At 43.5% G+C, this 19,032-nt stretch overlaps 1 protein-coding gene and 1 non-coding gene across 4 annotated transcripts in view; both read right to left on the bottom strand.

Annotated features, from left to right (window-relative positions):
* Positions 1 to 19,032, bottom strand: part of TULP4 (TUB like protein 4) — a 184,734-nt gene that overhangs the window by 103,083 nt on the left and 62,619 nt on the right. The gene's annotated exons all lie outside the window — the stretch shown is intronic.
* TRNAS-AGA (transfer RNA serine (anticodon AGA)) lies at positions 5,288 to 5,363 on the bottom strand. Its single transcript has one exon. It is a non-coding gene; the product is annotated as a tRNA-Ser (tRNA).

Here is a 19,032-nt window from a genome sequence, read left to right as displayed (position 1 = left end):
AAAGACTTCTCTGCAGAGGTCACAACACTTTGGACATATTTTTAGGTCAATAACTCATGACCTTGTTTGGCTCGGCTCTGTAAGGACTGCGAAATTATTAGTTCGATTGTAATGCTCCGAACACCTGACTCCACAGATAAACTTCTCTTGTTGCCGGGCGCACATGGGGAAAGTAGAATTTTTGGAGCTGGAAGGGACCTTCAAGAATATTTAGTAAAGCCTGACCAGGCGGTGGCGCAGTGGATAGAGCGTTGGACTGGGATGCAGAAGACCCAGGTTCGAGACCCCAAGGTTGCCAGCTTGAGCGTAGGCTCATCTGGCTTGAGCAAAAGCTCACCAGCTTGGACCCAAGGTCGCTGGCTCGAGCAAGGGGTCACTTGGTGTGCTGAAGGCACATAGTCAAGGCACATATGAGAAAGCAATCAATGAACAACTAAGGTGTCGCAAGGAGAAACTGATGATTGATGCTTCTCATCTCTCTCCGTTCCTGTCTGTCTGTCCCTATCTATCCCTCTCTCTGACTCTCTCTCTGTCCCTGTAAAAAAAAAAAAAGTTATTAAAAAAAAAAGAATATTTAGTAAAGATGAAGAAACTAAGACACAGAATTTCTGGGCAGGATGCCTTGTGAGTTCAGATTTTAAATACCATTCACTACTCCAAATGATAGCAATGATAGATAAAATACTTTTAGGAAAAAAGGAAAGAAGGGAGGGAGAGAGGGAGGGAGGGAGGCAGGCAGGCAGAGAGAGGAGGGAGGAAGTCAGTCATGTTTACAGAGAAAAGCACCAAGACACACAGAACAAAAGCAAGCTAGCCACAGGGGCTGAAGCCACAGCTCCACTGTTCAGAACCAGCTAGAGGCCCAAGTGGAAGCAGCAGCCAAAGGCACAAACTCACAACCGGGCAGGATGAAGAGGACAGCACCCGTCTCAGAGAAAGGCCTGGTGCATAAACCATGCGGCTGGATGAAGCACATGGTGCCTGTGCAAAGAAACCAAAACGGCTTCTGTGACCATGGTCGGAGGGCGGTCGAGGGCTGTGGCTGAGACAAAGCTGACACCCGGCGGGAGCAGCAGGACACACAGAGCTGCAGCCTGCACCTGGCCAAGGGAACAGATCGGCCTCATCGCAGCATCAAGACTAGCAGCTGAACCTCCAGTCGAGACCCGCTTCTAGTGGGGGGCGTGGTGGGGGGCTGAGACAGCTGTAAGACCACTCACTTCACAGGGGCAGGGCAGGGCAGGGCACAGACTGGACAGAGACTCCCACTTAAAACAGGCTTCCAAACCAAAAGCCCAATACAGAGGGGAAACCCATTTCAAGAAAGACTGACAAAAATTCAACAATCTGATAAAACCACTCCTGGCAAGATGAAAATATGCAAACTGAAAATGACTTTAAAAACATAAAATGTGTTAAAACCTTGAAAGAGATAAAAAAAGAAAGATACCATTTCCATTTTTTTTTAAACAAAATCAGTTAGACAATGAATCAAGCGGTAGATTTGAACACAAATATTGATCTGAAATTCCGGAAATGAAAAATATGGTCACTGGTTAAAAACTCAATAAATGGGAGAAACTCAACACCAGGAACAAGGAGAAAGTCAAGCTTCTAGTTTGAAGCTTGATTAGAGTATAGAAAAAGAAATAAAATACCTATAAAGAGTCAAGTAACAGGTGAGAATAAACATAATCTAATAGTATGTCCAGACATGAGCCAGAAGGAAGGGTGGAGGAAGCAATACAGAGCTAACACTAACCATCTCCCTGAACTGAAGACGGGGCTCTTGATCTGAACATGCACAGGCAGGCCAGGCAGACTGGATAAAAGTAAACCTTCTACATGGACTGTTTAAACATCAATGATGAAGAGAGAGTTTTAGAAAAAAACAAGGAAAAAAGTGATAAAAAGAGTTAAAAGGAAATGATCATTAATTAGAATGCAGTGGATTTCTCAATAGCAGCAATGAATTCTAGAAAGCAATAAAGTCCTATTTTTCCAACTTTTACGGGAAAACCACTGTTAACCTAGAATTTCATACCGAGGAAGAGGAAGGATGAGATAAGGCATTTTCTGAAACAGCAGAACTGGGCTTACTTACCTCCTGCAGACACTTACTCCAGGAAATAGACTGCTCACAGAAATTCAGGGACACTTTAGAGCTTCACATTCATTTTGAAATATCCTCTAATTTTTGTGAGCAGGATACTTGACTAAAGGATACACATACCTCAACAAAAACAAGTTAAGAACCCTAAGGGAAGAAAGGTAACGCAATAAGCTAAGAGAGAACCCAAGACGTGTGCAGGTTTCAAGAGTAATGGCTGAAGGCCCTGGCTGGTTGGCTCAGTGGTAGAGCGTCGGCCTGGCGTGCAGAAGTCCCGGGTTCGATTCCTGACCAGGGCACACAGGAGAAGCGCCCATCTGCTTCTCCACCCCTCCCCCTCTCCTTCCTCTCTGCCTCTCTCTTCCTGTCCCACAGCTGAGGCTCCATTGGAGCAAAGATGGCCCGGGCGCTGGGGATGGCTCCTTGGCCTCTGCCCCAGGCGCTAGAGTGGCTCTGGTCGCCACAGAGCGAAGCCCCGGAGGGGCAGAGCATCGCCCCCTGGTGGGCGTTCCAGGTGGATCCCGGTCGGGCACATGCGGGAGTCTGACTGTCTCTCCCCGTTTCCAGCTTCAGAAAAATACAAAAAAAAAAAAAAAAAAAAAAGAGTAATGGCTGAGACAAGTAGGCACCTGGGCTGCTGACTCTCAAGTCAGCATTCTTTCCTCCAACTCTCTGCCTCGTAATGGTACACTTTTCTATTTTAACTTCCAGTTAGCTATAAAACCACAAGTGGACAGCTCCTAAATATTATCAAATATGTTTCACAACATTAGATTCTTATTAATCCTCTCTAAATTTAAGTTCTCTGGAGTGTGATTATAATGAGAAAAAATTCCAAGAGAAGTTTTTATAGTTATTTCACTTGCTGTGCATTTTCTTGGTCAAATTACCTGTCCCTCAGCAATGTGTTCCATTTCCTCCAAATTCAACCAAAAATCATGATTTTTTTCACCTATTTTAAAAAGTGAAACCATAATTATCTTTGGTTTGCACCTAAATGAGGAGAAAGTTTGTGCGTCTCTAAACAAAACTGCATTTTTCTTTTAATATGTTAGGTCACTATTTTGATATGTATACATTAAAGTAAGATGTAAATGCTAATATGTAGTGACTTAATAAAAAACAAAACACATGTGATATATCTTTAATCCAAATGGAAATAGGATTTAAAATAACAACAGATAAAAAAATCTAGCTGGCACTCCTAGGTGAAAAAAAAAAAAGATACTCTCAAAAATATAACAGTGATTCATATATAGATATTGGTTCCTTTGCACAATCTGCTATATGTTAACATGTTCTCTAATAAAGTCATCTCAGAATTTCTACATCTTAACTCAAGCAATTATCTGCTTACTATCAGACTCTGTAAGTTATTTGAACTTTTGTACACACTGCCAGCAAGAGGAATGTCCATAGTTTGTCATGTGATAAAACAGGCAATAAAACGAGTATTAATTTCAAACAGCATATAGTTGGGAAACAAACCCTGATCCTAATACAGAGACTATGGCTTTGCAACTGACTTTCAAGTCAGATTTATTATACAACACTGTCTGTGTACGGGTTAAGTGCAGACAGACATCTCCAACCCCAGGCACCGAAGACTTCACTCCGTGTTGGTGGTCAGACCTTGACAGACACCTCGTGCAGTCCGTCCGCTGCTGTGCTATCAGGGACTACAACAGTACTAGATTTTGCTGGAACAGCTTGGCATTTCTGTGAAGGATTATTTGGCCAGGCATACTAGAAGCCAGTCGATGGTTAGAGTCAGTACAAATATCCAAAAGAGCGCGGGCTCATATCCCTGGGCAAGAGCTGATGCTACTCAAATGCTATTTTTAGACACAGAACAGTTATGCAACAGAGCTACTTCAATGATGCTATGGGATCTTCTATGTAGAAGCCAATCAAAGCAATCTCAAACCAGACTTTCAACCGAGAGGTTTTCAAAGCTGCAGAGCTGGAATGTTCTTGGGGCAAAATGAATAAGCCACTGACAATTTTTACGCTGGTGATAGTAGAAGTAGACAGAACAAACACCCTCGTCTGTAAGTTAACCCCTCAAGCCAGGAAGAAGTTGGTATAATTTGGGGAGTATGCATGCTTTGCTAGAGAAAAAGCATGAAATAAACGTGGAAGTGGTAACAGATAGCTGGCTCTTCCTAGGCCAAGAGATCTCCTCTCATTTCACTCCAGGATTGCTATATGGCAGGGGTCAGGAACCTTTTTGGCTGAGAAAGCCATGAACGCCACATATTTTAAAATGTAATTCCGTGAGAGCCATACAACGACCCATAAACATTACTCATTATCCAATAAAAATTTGGTGTTGTCCTGGAGGACAGCTTGTGATTGGCTCCAGCCACCCGCAACCATGAACATGAGCAGTAGGAAATGAATGGACTGTAATACATGAGAATGTTTTATATTTTTAATGTTATTATTTTTTTATTAAAGATTTGTCTGCGAGCCAAATGCAGCCATCAAAAGAGCCACATCTGGCTCGCAAGCCATAGGTTCCGGACCCCTGCTATACAGTCTGGTCTTTACATGGAGAATGTACATGCACGATTAAAAAAAAAAAAAAAAGCAGCATGCAGCTATCAACAAGGTAAACACTTAAAACACTGACTGATTTGAGGAATAAGCTATAAACTATAGAGGCACTTTTAATTAAATGGAATATATAGCACTAATCCACCAGTTAAAGAAAAACTAATGAGAAGCCAGACAATCCAGAATATTGATTAAATGGACTTCTGAGGTTTTCTTTCAGGGACCTAAGTTCTCACCTCTTTCCATGTGAAGGAGCAACATACAGCTCCTTTTCTTTTCTTTTTTTTTTTTTTTTACTTTTTTTTTTTTTTTTTTCATTTTTCTGAAGCTGGAAACAGGGAGAGACAGTCAGACAGACTCCCGCATGCGCCCGACCGGGATCCACCCGGCACGCCCACCATGGGGCGACGCTCTGCCCACCAGGGGGCGATGCTCTGCCCATCCTGGGTGTCGCCATGTTGCGACCAGAGCCACTCTAGCGCCTGAGGCAGAGGCCACAGAGCCATCCCCAGCGCCCGGGCCATCCTTGCTCCAATGGAGCCTTGGCTGCGGGAGGGGAAGAGAAAGACAGGAAAGCGCGGTGGAGGGGTGGAGAAGCAAATGGGCGCTTCTCCTGTGTGCCCTGGCCGGGAATCGAACCCGGGTCCTCCACACTCTAGGCCGATGCTCTACCGCTGAGCCAACCGGCCAGGGCTATACGGCTCCTTTTCAACAGTGGAAAATACTCTACTCCCCATTTTATGAGAATTAGAATGAAATACCACTCTATTCAAATCATCAGTGGATCTGAATGTACTGTTAACAGCAAAAGCTACTTTTTGTGTGTGTGTGACAGAGACAGAGACAGAGAGAGAGACAGAGGGACAGATAGGGACAGACAGGAAGGGAGATGAAAAGCATCAATTCTTCGTTGTGGCTCCTTAGTCTCCTTGATTGTTCATTGATTGCTTTCTCATATGTGCCTTGACTGGGGGGGGGGGGGCGCAGCAACCTTGGGCTTCAAGCCAGTGACCTTTGGGCTCAAGCCAGTGACCATGAGGTCATGTCTGTGATCCCACGCTCAAGCCAGTGACCTCACATTCAAGCTGGTGAGCCCACACTCAAGCCTGTGACCTTGTGATTTCGAACCTGGGTCCTCTACGTCCCGGTCTGACACTCTATCCACTGTGTCACCCCCTGGTCAGGCGCAATAGCTACTCTTGATACTCCTCTGCTCAAAACCCAGCTCACTAAGAGTAAAAGGCGAGGCCCCATGGCAACAGCACCAGGCCTGGGAGAGGAATAAATGGAACTACCCTCTGCAGGGCTCCTGTATTTTAACCAAATTCAATGTTAATGCAAAATACATTATGATAAATCCAAGATGATGCTATAGAGTAGTTCCCTCCTTATCCATGGGGGGCAAGAGCCACCGTGGATGCCTAGAACCATGGTTAGCACTGAACCCTACATATACCACATATTTCCTATACATAAAACCTATGACAAAGTTTAATTTACAAATTAGGAACAGTAAGAGATTAACAACGACAACTAATAAAATGCAATATAAGAATATAGTGTAATAAAAGTTACATGCACGTGTCTCTCAGAATATTTTATTGTACCGTATTCACTTTTCTTGTTGTGATGTGAGATGACACCGCCACGTGACGAGACAAGGTACAGTGAATGACACAGGCGCTGTGACACAGCGTGGGGCTACTAGGAGTTACCTGCACACAGCACTGCAGCCCCTCTCGGCAGTCGATCTGATAACCAGCAACTAAGTGGCTAATGGGCAGGGCATGCACGCAGTGTGGAATGCTGGACAAAGGGAAGATTCATCCGCGGAAGAACAGAGTGGGACGGCGTGAGATTTCATCATGCTACTCAGAACAGCACACAATTTAAACTTATAAACTAATGCTGTAGTAACTTTGTATGGTGACAGAAGGTAATAACTTGGCCTACCATGGTAATTACTTTGTGATTATATAAATACCGAATCACTATGTTCTACATCTGAAATTAATATTGTAAATTTATAAATTATTTCTAAAATTTTCCATTTAATATTTTCAGACTGAAGTAAACAAGGGAAACTGAAACTATGAAAAGTGAAACCATGGGTAAGGGGAAACTACTGCAATTTTTAGACCAACCATTGAAAAAATACGGCAAAGAAATAAAACTGAAAACCAACGGAAAAGTAAAAGATGTATGAAAAAATTTTCAGTTAATACAAAAGGCGGCAAGAAAAGAGGCTCAGAGGAACCAAATAAAAAGGGGATAAGACAAACAGAAAACAGCAAAATGGCAGACATTAAGTCCAACTGTATCAACATCGAAAGTAATTCTGCAACACAAATGCAGCAGCAAGCTAATTCCTGGTGGGAAACGGCCTCGCGGGCTACGTCTTTGCTAGGCAGTTTTAGCCAGCAGAGCTCCGCTTGCTCGCGGCCCACTTTATGGACGGGCTCAGAGCCTACGACATGTTGTTATTACATTCCGCCTCTTCTAGCGTTCAGTACACATACGAGCAACAAATACCTACCAAATAAATTTTAGTGAATTTCCGTCTTCCCCTCCTACCTGATTCTGTTATTGGTACCCACTCACTTTGTAACAGAACCCAATTCTTCATAAATGCCATATTCTAGCTGCTGCCACTGCAGGCCAACAATATTCTTTTTTATTCCATCTTCTACATCACTCAAAAAGCTGTGTTAATTTGGAAGGATGATTCTTAAGGCATATGAAATATAATAATCCATCCTTTTACGCAGACACTGATATTCTCATTAGAAACTGCAAACCAAGAAGAAGGTGAGCTAAGGGTCTGTCAGTTGCTGGAGGTTTCCATTTCCTGCCAAGACTCCCAGATGGACAGATGAGCACCAACAATGCCGAGTGTGACGACAGAAACAAGGAACAGTGCCACTCAGCACCTTATGCCAGTGTAGTATCTGTAATCCCTGTTGTGTAGTTCCCAGCCTCACGCTTTGGGAGGAAAAGGAGGAGGAGAGGTGCAAAGGCTTCAATTAGTCTATTTTATCAAAGTAAAAAATTAATTTTGACCATTAGTCCAGATGGCTCAACAGGTACTGAGTCTCCAAGTCCAGACGAAATGAACAAGCAAAGAATAAGAGCTGACCAACACATGAAAAGACAATCCACAGGGGCCAATCCCATAGAGAAGTTCATCACATATGAGACAATGTAATCTTTTGTGCGAAGGTTGATTTAACTGACCATATTTTCTGCCTTTGATATACCTAGGAAAGAAGAGGGCCAAAATTAACAAAAAAATATATTTTCCTTTTTTTTTTTTTTTTAACAGAGACAGAGAGTCAGAGAGAGAGAGACAGATAGGAATGGAGAGAGATGAGAAGCATCAATCATCAGTTTTTCGTTGCGACACCTTAGTTGTTCATTGATTGCTTTCTCATATGTGCCTTGACCATGGGCCTTCAGCAGACCGAGTGACCCCTTGCTCGAGCCAGCGACCTTGGGTCCAAGCTGGTGAGCTTCTGCTCAAACCAGATGAGCCTGCGCTCAAGCTGGCAACCTCGGGGTCTCAAACCTGGGTCTTCTGCATCCCAGTCCAACGTTCTATCCACTGCGCCACTGCCTGGTCAGGCAAGATTTTCCTTTTTTTAAAAAAAAGAGGGGCCTGACCTGTGGCAGTACAGTGGATTAAGCATCTGCCTGGAATGCTGAGGTCGCTGGTTTGACACCTTGGGCTTGCCTGGTCAAGGCACATATGGGAATTGATGCTAAATAACACTTTACTAAACAATGACTAAATTAACAATGATATCAAGGAAGAAATCAAAAGATACCTTGAAACAAATGAACATGAGAACACAACATCCCCAAATCTATGAAAAACTGCAAAAGCAGTCCTAAGAGGGAAATTGATAGCATTACAGGTCTATCTCAAGAAACATAAAGAAGCTCAAATAAACAATCTAAGTTTACACTTAAAGAAACCTGAAAAAGAACAGCAAAGCCCAAAGTGAGTACGCAGAAGAAAATAACAAAGATCAGAGCAAAAATAAACAAAATAAGAGTGTAAAATAATGCAAAAGATCAGTGAGACTGCCTGACACAATAAAATGCACCGATTAAAGTGTACCTTTCATTAATTTTGACTACGATTCCATTACCCCAAATATCCTCTTTCTTCCATTGCTGTGGCCTCAGGACACCCGTTGTGCCTAGATTTCTGCAAAAAGCCCCAAGTTCCAGCTCCCAGCCCCTCCTCTCCTTCAGTTCAGAACCTGCACTGTACAGACAGAGCTTGTGCAAATACAAACACACGCAGGTCACCCCTGCTTTCACTCCCTCAGCTGCTCCCCATCAGCAATGGCACAGCACCGTCCTGTACTTGACACACAAGGCCCCCCACTTGTCAGTGTCCTTCCCGACGAGGCTGACTCTCAGATAAACAAGTCTTTGCACAAACTTCTACTTACCCTTCAAAGCTGCTTATAGCTCACTGGTCTGAACCATCCCCTGAAGATTCCCTCATACTCTCCTCTGAGCTTCCCAAACATCGGTCCATACCTCTACCCAACCTCTATTTCACTGTATGGCAAACTTTCTTTGCACTTGACAATGAGCATCTTGAGGACATGTTCTATCTTTTTCACATTTATTGACAAGTTGCCTCAACAAGTATTTTGGTGTTTTTTATTTTTTTAAGTACTGAAACAAGAGAAAACTGCCACTCTATTTAGGCTGCCTATATATTTGCCCATGGTGACATCAGTCAGCAAGTGCAGTGACACGGAATGGGAAATGCTGGCCTGTCACACACCACCATGTGCTCCCAGGCTTCACTTGCTCAATAATGACGTAATGCAGTTGGACACTCTCCATGCCTTAGAGATGAAATAAAAGAAGTTAAAACACATAAAAGTTACTTACACTTTAGCTTCTATCATAGTATTTCACTCGTTCTTTCTGTCAGTTAGCAATTATTAAAAATCCCTAAGTTATAGTGGTTATATAATCACCTCAAAAATCCCAGAGGCACCCCTAAGCAAACAGCAGCAGTGAGCAGTGATGGACACCCGAAAAGATTCTTGGAGTAAGGACACAGTGTCTCCTGGGTCAGTGAAGGAACTTCCCTGCAGGTTCCAGAGCCAATTTCCACAGATAGCACCATGGCTAATTCAAAGGATGAAGTGTCCATATAAAATAAAACTACTTCAGAGAATCTCAGAGTCAGAGGCTTTACTTAGAAGAGTTTTACTGCTAGCAAATTCACATTGTTTCAATTTCTGGGTAAAAAAGGAATTTTAGTGCTTATAGGGACTTTAAGAATGATCTCAGAGATCTAAAATTTAAAGACAGAAAATACAAACATCATTGTTTTTGAACAGGTCAACTAACAAGCAATTCAGCATTACAACATACTTGTTATGTCTCCCCACAAACAGCACTCAATAAAAAGATGTCTAAACTTATTAAAGAATATGAAAATTCATAGTTGGAAATTGGAAAGCTATCTTCAAGTCGAGTAGAAAAGAAAACACACAATAGGCCCTGGCCGGTTGGCTCAGCGGTAGAGCGTCGGCCTGGTGTGCGGGGGACCAGGGTTCGATTCCCGGCCAGGGCACAAAAAAAAAAAAAAGAAAAGAAAACACACGATCAACTTCACTAAGTGCACTACATTCAACTTATCGAGTACTGCCGGACCAGGTGGTGGTGCAGTGGATACAGTGTCAGCCTGGGACACTGAGGACCCAGGTCCAAAACTCTGAGGTTGCCGGCTTGAGCATGGGCTCGCTACCTTGAGCGAGGGGTTGCCGGCTTGAGCGTGGTATAAGACATGACCCCATGATTACTGGCTTGAACCCAAAGGTCGCTGGCTTGAAGCCCAAGGTTGCTGGCTTGAGCAAGGGGTCACTGGCTTGGCTGGGGCACCCTAGTCAAGGCACATGTGAGAAAGCAATCAATGAACAACTAAGGTGCTGCAACAAGTTGATGCTTCTCATCTCTCTCCCTTCCTGTCTGTCCCTGTCTATCCCTCTCTCTCATTCTCTCTCTCTCTCTCTCTCTCTCTCTCTCTCACACACACACACATATAAATATATATATAATGTTTATTGTTCTACAACTTCAAATTTTTCAATTAATTATACATAGCTATAGAACCAACTAATGAAACTGTAAAGCAAACACATCTGCAGTAAGAATAATTTGGGGCAGTAACTTAAAATAGGATTTAAGGAATCTAAAAAAAATTATGAACCAGGTGGTCTGAGCAGACAGACCACATGCCACAGATCAGCGTCCATCCCATGTAAAGATTTCTATGTATTTGGCTCGCTCTTATTTATTTATTTTTGCATCAGCGAGAATCTACACTTTGCAGCCCTAGTTATTTATCAGGAGTAAAAAGTAATAGCAAGATTTATCAGGAAACTTAAGTCAACACAAATACCAAAGAACATTTTGAATGGAAAAACAATCTTATTTGCTATTTCTTTGTTATTTAAACCTAATATTTTAATGGGCGGAGAAAACATGATGAACATAACATATAAAAATTTACTATGCCCCCAAAATTAAAGAAGCAATATCAGTCTATGTAGATGACAAATTGATATTATTTAAAAATTTCAACCTAATTATTGAATGAAGAAAGAAAAACTAGAACCATAATATACTACTTTATAGCCCTTAATTAACCACAAAGAAATTAGGAGTCCACAGGATCTAGAAATTCTAGACTCTAGAAGTCTTTTAAAAATTCTGGTGTTGGCCCTGGCTGGTTGGCTCAGTGGTAGAGCGTCGGCCTGGTGTGCGGAAGTCCCGGGTTCGATTCCCAGCCAGGGCACACAGGAGAAGCACCCTTCTGCTTCTCCACCCCTCCCCCTCTCCTTTCTCTCTGTCTCTCTCTTCCCCTCCCACAGCCGAGGCTCCAATGGAGCAAAGATGGCCTGGGCGCTGAGGATGGCTCTGTGGCCTCTGCCTCAGGCGCTAGAATGGCTCTGATTGCGGCAGAGCGATGCCCTAAGATGGGCAGAGCATCAACCCCTGGTGGGCATGCCGGGTGGATCCCGGTCGGGCGCATGCAGGAGTCTGTTTGACTGCCTCCCCATTTCCAGCTTCGGAAAAATGCAAAAAAAAAAAAAAAAAAAATCTGGTGTTCATCATTTTGCCAATCCTTCTGGGAAAAAATAATCTGGAAATATACAACAAAACTCTGCTCACCCCAGAACCACAGCACTCAGCATGGCGGCCAACAGAGAAGATGCTTTGTATTTTTTCAAAGGAGCTGAATGAAAACAGAGTGAAAATACCTTCCACGCTTTTTCTATCTTTAAAAATATCAACAGTAAAACAATCACCACAATTCATCTTCACTAAAAAAAAAAATATGAAAAGTTGACTTTCCAGGCATAGATCTATTCTAGAAAAGAAGCCTTCTATTTATAGTAGTTATTATAAATCCTTAGAAGTTAAATGAATTTCCTACTTCATGAAAGTCTTGGCACTTCCAGATTAAGCTAAATCTATTGACTGTTCTGTGGCAACATGAATTGTTTTGTCCTCCTGGTCATCACAAAAGAGATGTGGGTTACCTCAGGAGAACATCTGGCTCTGGATCAGAGCTTTGAAAATTTAATTGGCTCTTTTTCCACGTAAGAAAAATAAGACAGCTGCTCAACAACAGGGCCAAACGTTCCTAAGAAATGTCATACCAGCTGAGAATGAATTTTCTTTTAAATAATTAAATTCTCTATTCTTCAGACATGAAGAAAATTCCATTATACAAGTGAAACGGCTGACCACAGCTGGGGAGCAGGGGGAGGCGAGGTGGGAAGAAGAATACAGAATATAGTTTCAGTATGAATTCATTTCCGTACTTGAACTGCTTTTCAAGTCACTGGGATGGATCTGTCAAGATCAAGCCACACGTCCACCCAATCCACACCACCAGTGAATTTTCACAACCCTTCGCAATAGTTACAGAAGGTACAAGTTAGGGCCATGGAACAGTCAAGTTACTGATATACGAGGTCATAAACTTGAAACAGTAAGGCCTACCTCAATGTCACCAAGTCCCTAGAACTGTTTTCTCCTTCTAGAACTGAGCCACACCAAGAAGAAATACACTACTTGTCCTTTAAAATGCCAGACCTATGTCCCTGCTTCTCCCCAAGAAGCTCACACTCAAATACAAATGACAAAATATCAAGTGTAATCAACTTACCTGGGCAATAATCTTAAGACCAAGAATGTTCAAAGAGAAATTTTTAGAAAGAAGTGAATGTTTTATTATAAAAAAAGGAACAACAACTCAAAAGTACTTAGTTTGGGAAATGTAACAAATATATTAAAAGTAAGGGAAAAAAAAGAAAAAAAACCCAAAATAGAATAATTTGAAAGCTTAGAGCTGGAAAACTTCTTAGAGATCACTTGGTTTTCAAGATAAAGAAAAGTAATGGTCAGAAGGTAGCTGGTTGCCTGACCTGGACCTGTGGTGGCACAGGGGATAAAGTGTCCACCTGGAACACCGAGGTCGCCGGTTCGAAACCCTGCACTTGCCTGGTCAAGGCACATATGGGAGTTGATGCTTCCTGTTCCTTCCCCCTTTCTCTCTCTGTCTCTCTCTCTCTCTCACTTACTCTCCTCTCTAATAAATAAATTAAAAATTTTTTTAAAAAGGTAGCTGGCGAAGGTCACCCATCTGGTGACATTTGGCACTGGAGCAGAGAACCCAGCTCCTTGCTTCCCAGTCCTTCACTTTGTGGGGAGTTCAGAGACATGGCTCCTAATCAGCCCCTGCTCCCTGGCCCCCTCTTCACTCGTCAGAGCACGGAAACAGACCACTACAGCATCATTTTCAATTATTCAGTAGCTGAGGGCAGCCCGCTCTCTCCCGGCCTCTGAACTGTGTCAGCTCCTTCGGAAGATGGACCTTTCTCACAAATCTCTACAGAGAAAGGGCTCTGAAGACCTACAACCATGTCCCCTGCCTGCTCCACACAGAAATAATCACTGTCCCAAGTCTCGCTTCAGTCGGGGTCATGGAGAACAGGCTAAGAAATGTCATGGCCTGGAATCTCTCTCGAGATAACCCTGGCTCTGTGGCAAAGTGCTCTATGAAATAAGAAAGAAACCCCTTGCCTGACCAGGCGGTGGCGCAGTGGATAGAGCGTCGGACTGGGATGCAGAGGACCCAGGTTCGAGACCCCAAGGTCACCAGCTTGAGCGCAGGCTCATCTGGTTTGAGCAAAAGTTCACCAGCTTGGACCCAAGCTCGCTGGCTCAAGCAAGGGGTTAATTGGTCTGCTGAAGGTCCACGGTCAAGGCACATATGAGAAAGCAATCAATGAACAACTAAAGTCTTACAATGAAAAACTGATGATTGATGCTTTTCATCTCTCCGTTCCTGTCTGTCTGTCCCTGTCTATCCCTCTCTCTGACTCTCTCTCTGTCTCTGACTGAGAGAATTTTTACTGACTGAAATTCTAACTTTGCCTAAGTGGCAATCTCTTTGTTCTTTTTAGTTTATCCTCTTTGCAGAGGGAGTTTAAAACCCACCTGCCTGGCAGGTCTGAGAGTGCACAATCGTCATCTTCCTGCTGCAAGAAGACATGGGTGAAAGATTCCATAACAAGTACAAAGGATATCTCGATTGTCTTCCTAACACTGTTCTGTCAGGAGTCTTTTCCTGACCTACAGAAAATATGGGTGAATTCCTCTATAAACCAAGGTGTTGGAAAAGGTTTTCTAATTATGAATCAAAATTGAGATGCAATTAGAAAAACTGATAAATCTGACTAGTTAAATTTTTTTTAAATTTCTGCATGGGAAAAATAAGCAGTCAAAGATAACAAATTAAAAGAAAACATTTGTAATACATATCACAAATAAAACACTAATATCCCTAATACAAAGAACTTATAAAATTTGAAGGCAAAGTGATTAAAAATTCTATAGAAAAATGGATAAGAGATATGAGTTGATGCTGCCCTGGCCGGTTAGCTCAGTGGTAGAGCATCGGCCCAGCGTGCGGATGCCCTGGGTTCAATTCCCAGTCAGAGTGATAGGAGAAACACTCATCTGCTTCTCCACTCCTCCACCTTCTCTCTCTTTTTCTCTCTCTCTCCCCCTCCTGCAGCCATGGCTTGCTTAAAACGAGTAGGCCCCAGGTGCTAAGGGTGGTTCCATGACCTTTGCCTCAGGCACAAAGAAGAGCTCAGTTACTGAGCAACAGAGCAACACTCCAGATGGGCAGTGTGCATTGCCCCCTAGTGAGCTTGCTGGGTGGATCTCAGTTTGAGCACATGCAGGAATCTGTCTCAGCCTCCCCTCCTCTCACTGAATAAAAAAATTTTTTTTAAAAATATGAATAGACAACTCATAAGGTATAAAAATGGTCCTTACATACTTTAAAACATATTCAACTTCACTTATATTAAACAATATCCAAATTAAAACTTTACTAGGATGTCATTTCTTATCTAGCAGATTGGAAAGGCTTTAAAAGCTTCACAATACACTCTGCTGGTGAAACTGTGGGAGAAAAGTATATTTTCATACATTGTTGATGGAAATGCAAAACGGTTTAATCATTATGGAAGAAACTTTGGCATTATCTAACAATACTACATAGGTTATCACACTTCAATACAGCAGTCTCATTTCTAAGAACTTACCCTAAATATATACCTCTAACAATACGAAAATAGATGCTGTATTATTCACTACATGTTATTTATAGTTACAAACTATAGGAAACTCCCTACACACTCAAACTGGGAGACTCCATGAACTGGTACGCCCACACGATGGAGCCTGGGAGTTGCACGAACAATGAGCACGGCCTGCAGGAGCGGGCACGGAGTTGCTGCCAGGTGGAAAGTGGAAAAGCAAAGTACGGGAATGCACATACATAAAACTAATACAACATTCTGTATCAATTATATCTCAATAAAACGGGCAAAAGAATACACATATATTATGCTCTCTTTCATCAAAGAAAGAAGAGAAAATAAAACACACACACACACACACACACACACATTACAGAAGGTAATAGAAAAAAATAAACCAGAAAATAATGAAGTATGTATAAAGTGGGTGGAGGGGGTAGAAGGAATGTAGGAAGAAGTGTCAGTTCACTGATTATACCTCCTTATATAATTTTACATTTTTAATGCATTCAAAACATAAAATCAACAAGAAAGAAAGAGGAAACATCCAGAAACTGAAATGAAAACGACACAAACCAACCCAGCTACATTTCAAATGAATTAGTTACCCACACGGAAGTAGAGGGGAATGAATCTGAACAGACGAAGACCACCTGTACTTCACCATGAACAATCAGTGTGGTGGGAAGAGCTGTGGGAAGATTCTGAATTCTCTTGTCTTTGTCAGCTAAAGCTGTCATAACAAAATACCATGGACTGAGCAGCTTACACAGCCAAAATTTTATTTCTCCTATCTGGAGGCTACAAGTCCAAGATCAAGGTGCTAGCAAGGTAGGTTTTATAATGAGGCTTCCTCCGTGTGTGCCCACATGATCACTTCATTGTGCACTGCGGGGAGAACAAGCTCCCTGGTGCCTCTTCTTATGAGGGCACTAATCCTATCATGACAACCTTACCCCAAGTGGCCTCATTTAACCATAATCACCTTCCACAGGTCTCATTACCAAACATCACCACATTGGGAGTTAAGGCTTCACATATGAATTTTAGGTAAACACAAAGTCCACTAAGACCTTTTTAGCCTGACTGGTAGTGGCACAGTGGATAGAGTGTCAACCTGGGACACTGAGGTCCCAGATTCGAAACTCCGAGGTTAACAGCCTGAGCATGGGATCATAGACATGAACCTATGGTCGCTGGCTTGAGCACAAAGGTCTCTCTGGCTTGAAGCCCAAAGACACTTGCTTAAGCCCAAGGTCACTGGCTTGAGCAAGGGGGTCACTGGCTGGGCTGGAGCCATATGAGAAGCAATCAATGAACAACTAAAGTGCCACAACTATGAGTTGATGCCTCTCATCTCTTTCCTCCCTCTCTCTCCCCCCCTTCCTGTCTCTCTGCCAAAAAAAAAAAAAAAAAAAAAAGCCAATGATTTCAACTCTCAGATATCCACGTTTGTGGATAAAATACGCTGAACTGGGCAGTAATTTTTATACTCACATTTAATTTTGTCCACACTTCTATTTGAATACATCTTCTAACAGTCTTTGAATGCAACCCAAACCAAAAGCCCCACCTTCCCTCATCCCATGAAAATGTATGACTACTGTGTTCTTATCGTGACCGTCAGAGCCCGGCCCGGCCCAAGCAGCTTGCCCTGCACTCCTCTCCAATTCCACCGCAAACCTTTCGCCCTCCTAAACGCAGGCCACAGCCACCTACCACTGTTTCTGGGCTCAGTGTGGTTCGGCTTTGTGAAGCAGCGTCTCACAGAAGGAAAACACACTGATACGAATTGAAATCCCAGGTCTGCCATCTTCATCACCCAGCTCCATACCTTGGACAACTTCCACAACAGCTCTGAAAGTCAGATTCTTCAACTTCACAGCAGGGATAATAATAAAGCAAAGCTGCACTAGCTGTTACGAGGGTTAAACAGAACAACAGGCAGAAAGCACACAGAAAATGTGGCCGTATGACTGATGGCCACTGGCAGCAGCAGCAGCAAACAGCATTTCCATGCAACCCATACCCCATCTGACAGCAGGCCAGCTGGGCGGAACCAGGTCCTTCCTCATTGTGTGACACCAGCAGTATCCCGCCCATGTGGGCTCTCCATGTTCACAGAACCAAGGGGCTTCAGATCCAGTTTACACCCCAATGCCACCACCCGGCTGGCAGCGCTGGCCTGCGAGCATCACACCCTCTGCCCCTCTCTGTCCTCTGCGCCCAGCGCCTCTGCCACTCAGGTTTCCTTGCCCGGTCTGAACAAGAAGATACTCTCACCAGCAAAATAAAATTAACTATGCTTGTGCTCAGGAAATTTAAAAATCTATTTTTAAAATACCACGTTTCCTTCATTCGTATATTGCTCCTTCCTCCCAGTCTAACTATGAAAATCCTTTTATTCTCTTTTTCCCCCACTCAGGAAATCTTTAAAACTTACTAAAACTGGCAGATAAAGGTAGAGCACCTGCCAAACTCTAACAGGTACATTTTATTACTTTAAATTCCTTTCCAGGATACAAACTTAGATAAGTTTTCATGATCTGTTTCACTTTCATTATAATAAAAGTTTATCTGCAAAAAGTACAGGCAAATCGGGGGACGGCGGTTTTGGAGTCCGTCTCTTTAACATCCGAGAGCCCTGCAGTCCGCTGTGCACCACATCCAAACCACAGCGCTCCCAGACGGCCTGAGCATCGTGTCCCCCTCCCCCCAGCCACACCCGTGTAAAGAGAGCATACCCCCCACCCCGGACTGCAGACACCCAGCCGCAGCCCCAGTGCACCCTCGCTGGACTCTGTGTGCCCACGTGATACCACATCAAAAGGGCCTGCCTGGAAGGGCACCAGGCAGGCACGGTCACCTGGCATGCTAAAACAGAATTCAACAAGGTGGCTGCTGTGCTAGGAAAGCCACACAGAGTAAGTCATTAATGCCAAGTCACTGACAAATTATCTTTAGCTCAGAGAGGTCATGGACACACGCACGCATAACTTTTCAAACTTGACTACAACTGCACACAAATATATCAAGCACAAAAACTGCCGTATCTGTGCAAATTATTCAGGCAGCCACTTGGTTAAATCTTCTGCCGTTGAAACTGATCATGGTGCAAAATACTGCAAATGGATAGCATCCTCATTACAACCCCAAATATTTCACAGCACAGTGGAAAGGCGCAAAGAACACTGACTGTGGCCCAGGCTGGTTGGCTCAGTGGTAGAGCATCGGCCTGGCGTGCGGAAGTCCCGGGTTCGATTCCCAGCCAGGGCACATAGGAGAAGCGCCTATCTGCTTCTCCACCCCTCCCCCTCTCCTTCCTCTCTGTCTCTCTCTTCCCCTCCCACAGCCAAGGCTCCACTGGAGCAAAGATGGCCCAGGTGCTGAGGATGGCTCCATGGCCTCTGCCTCAGGCGCTAAAATGGCCCTGGTCGCAACAGAGCGACGCCCCAGTTGGGCAGAGCGTCGCCCCCTGGTGGGCGTGCCGGGTGGATCCCGGTCGGGCGCATGCGGGAGTCTGTCTGACTGCCTCCCCGTTTCCAGCTTCAAAAAAATACAAAAAAAAAAAAAAAAAAAAGAACACTGACTGCCTATCCAACAAGGACAGTTTTGTCTCAGGGCAAGCAAAACACTTACAGGTCTTTGTTCTTGTCCAGCCAGACTCCGAAAGCATCCCCCCAGAGACGCACCTGGTGTGAT

The sequence above is a fragment of the Saccopteryx bilineata genome, chromosome 12 (genome assembly GCF_036850765.1).
Source record: "Saccopteryx bilineata isolate mSacBil1 chromosome 12, mSacBil1_pri_phased_curated, whole genome shotgun sequence".
In the NCBI taxonomy this organism is placed as follows: domain Eukaryota; kingdom Metazoa; phylum Chordata; class Mammalia; order Chiroptera; family Emballonuridae; genus Saccopteryx; species Saccopteryx bilineata.
Note: the sequence above shows the minus strand (reverse complement) of the source record. Positions and strands in the feature narration are given on the sequence as shown.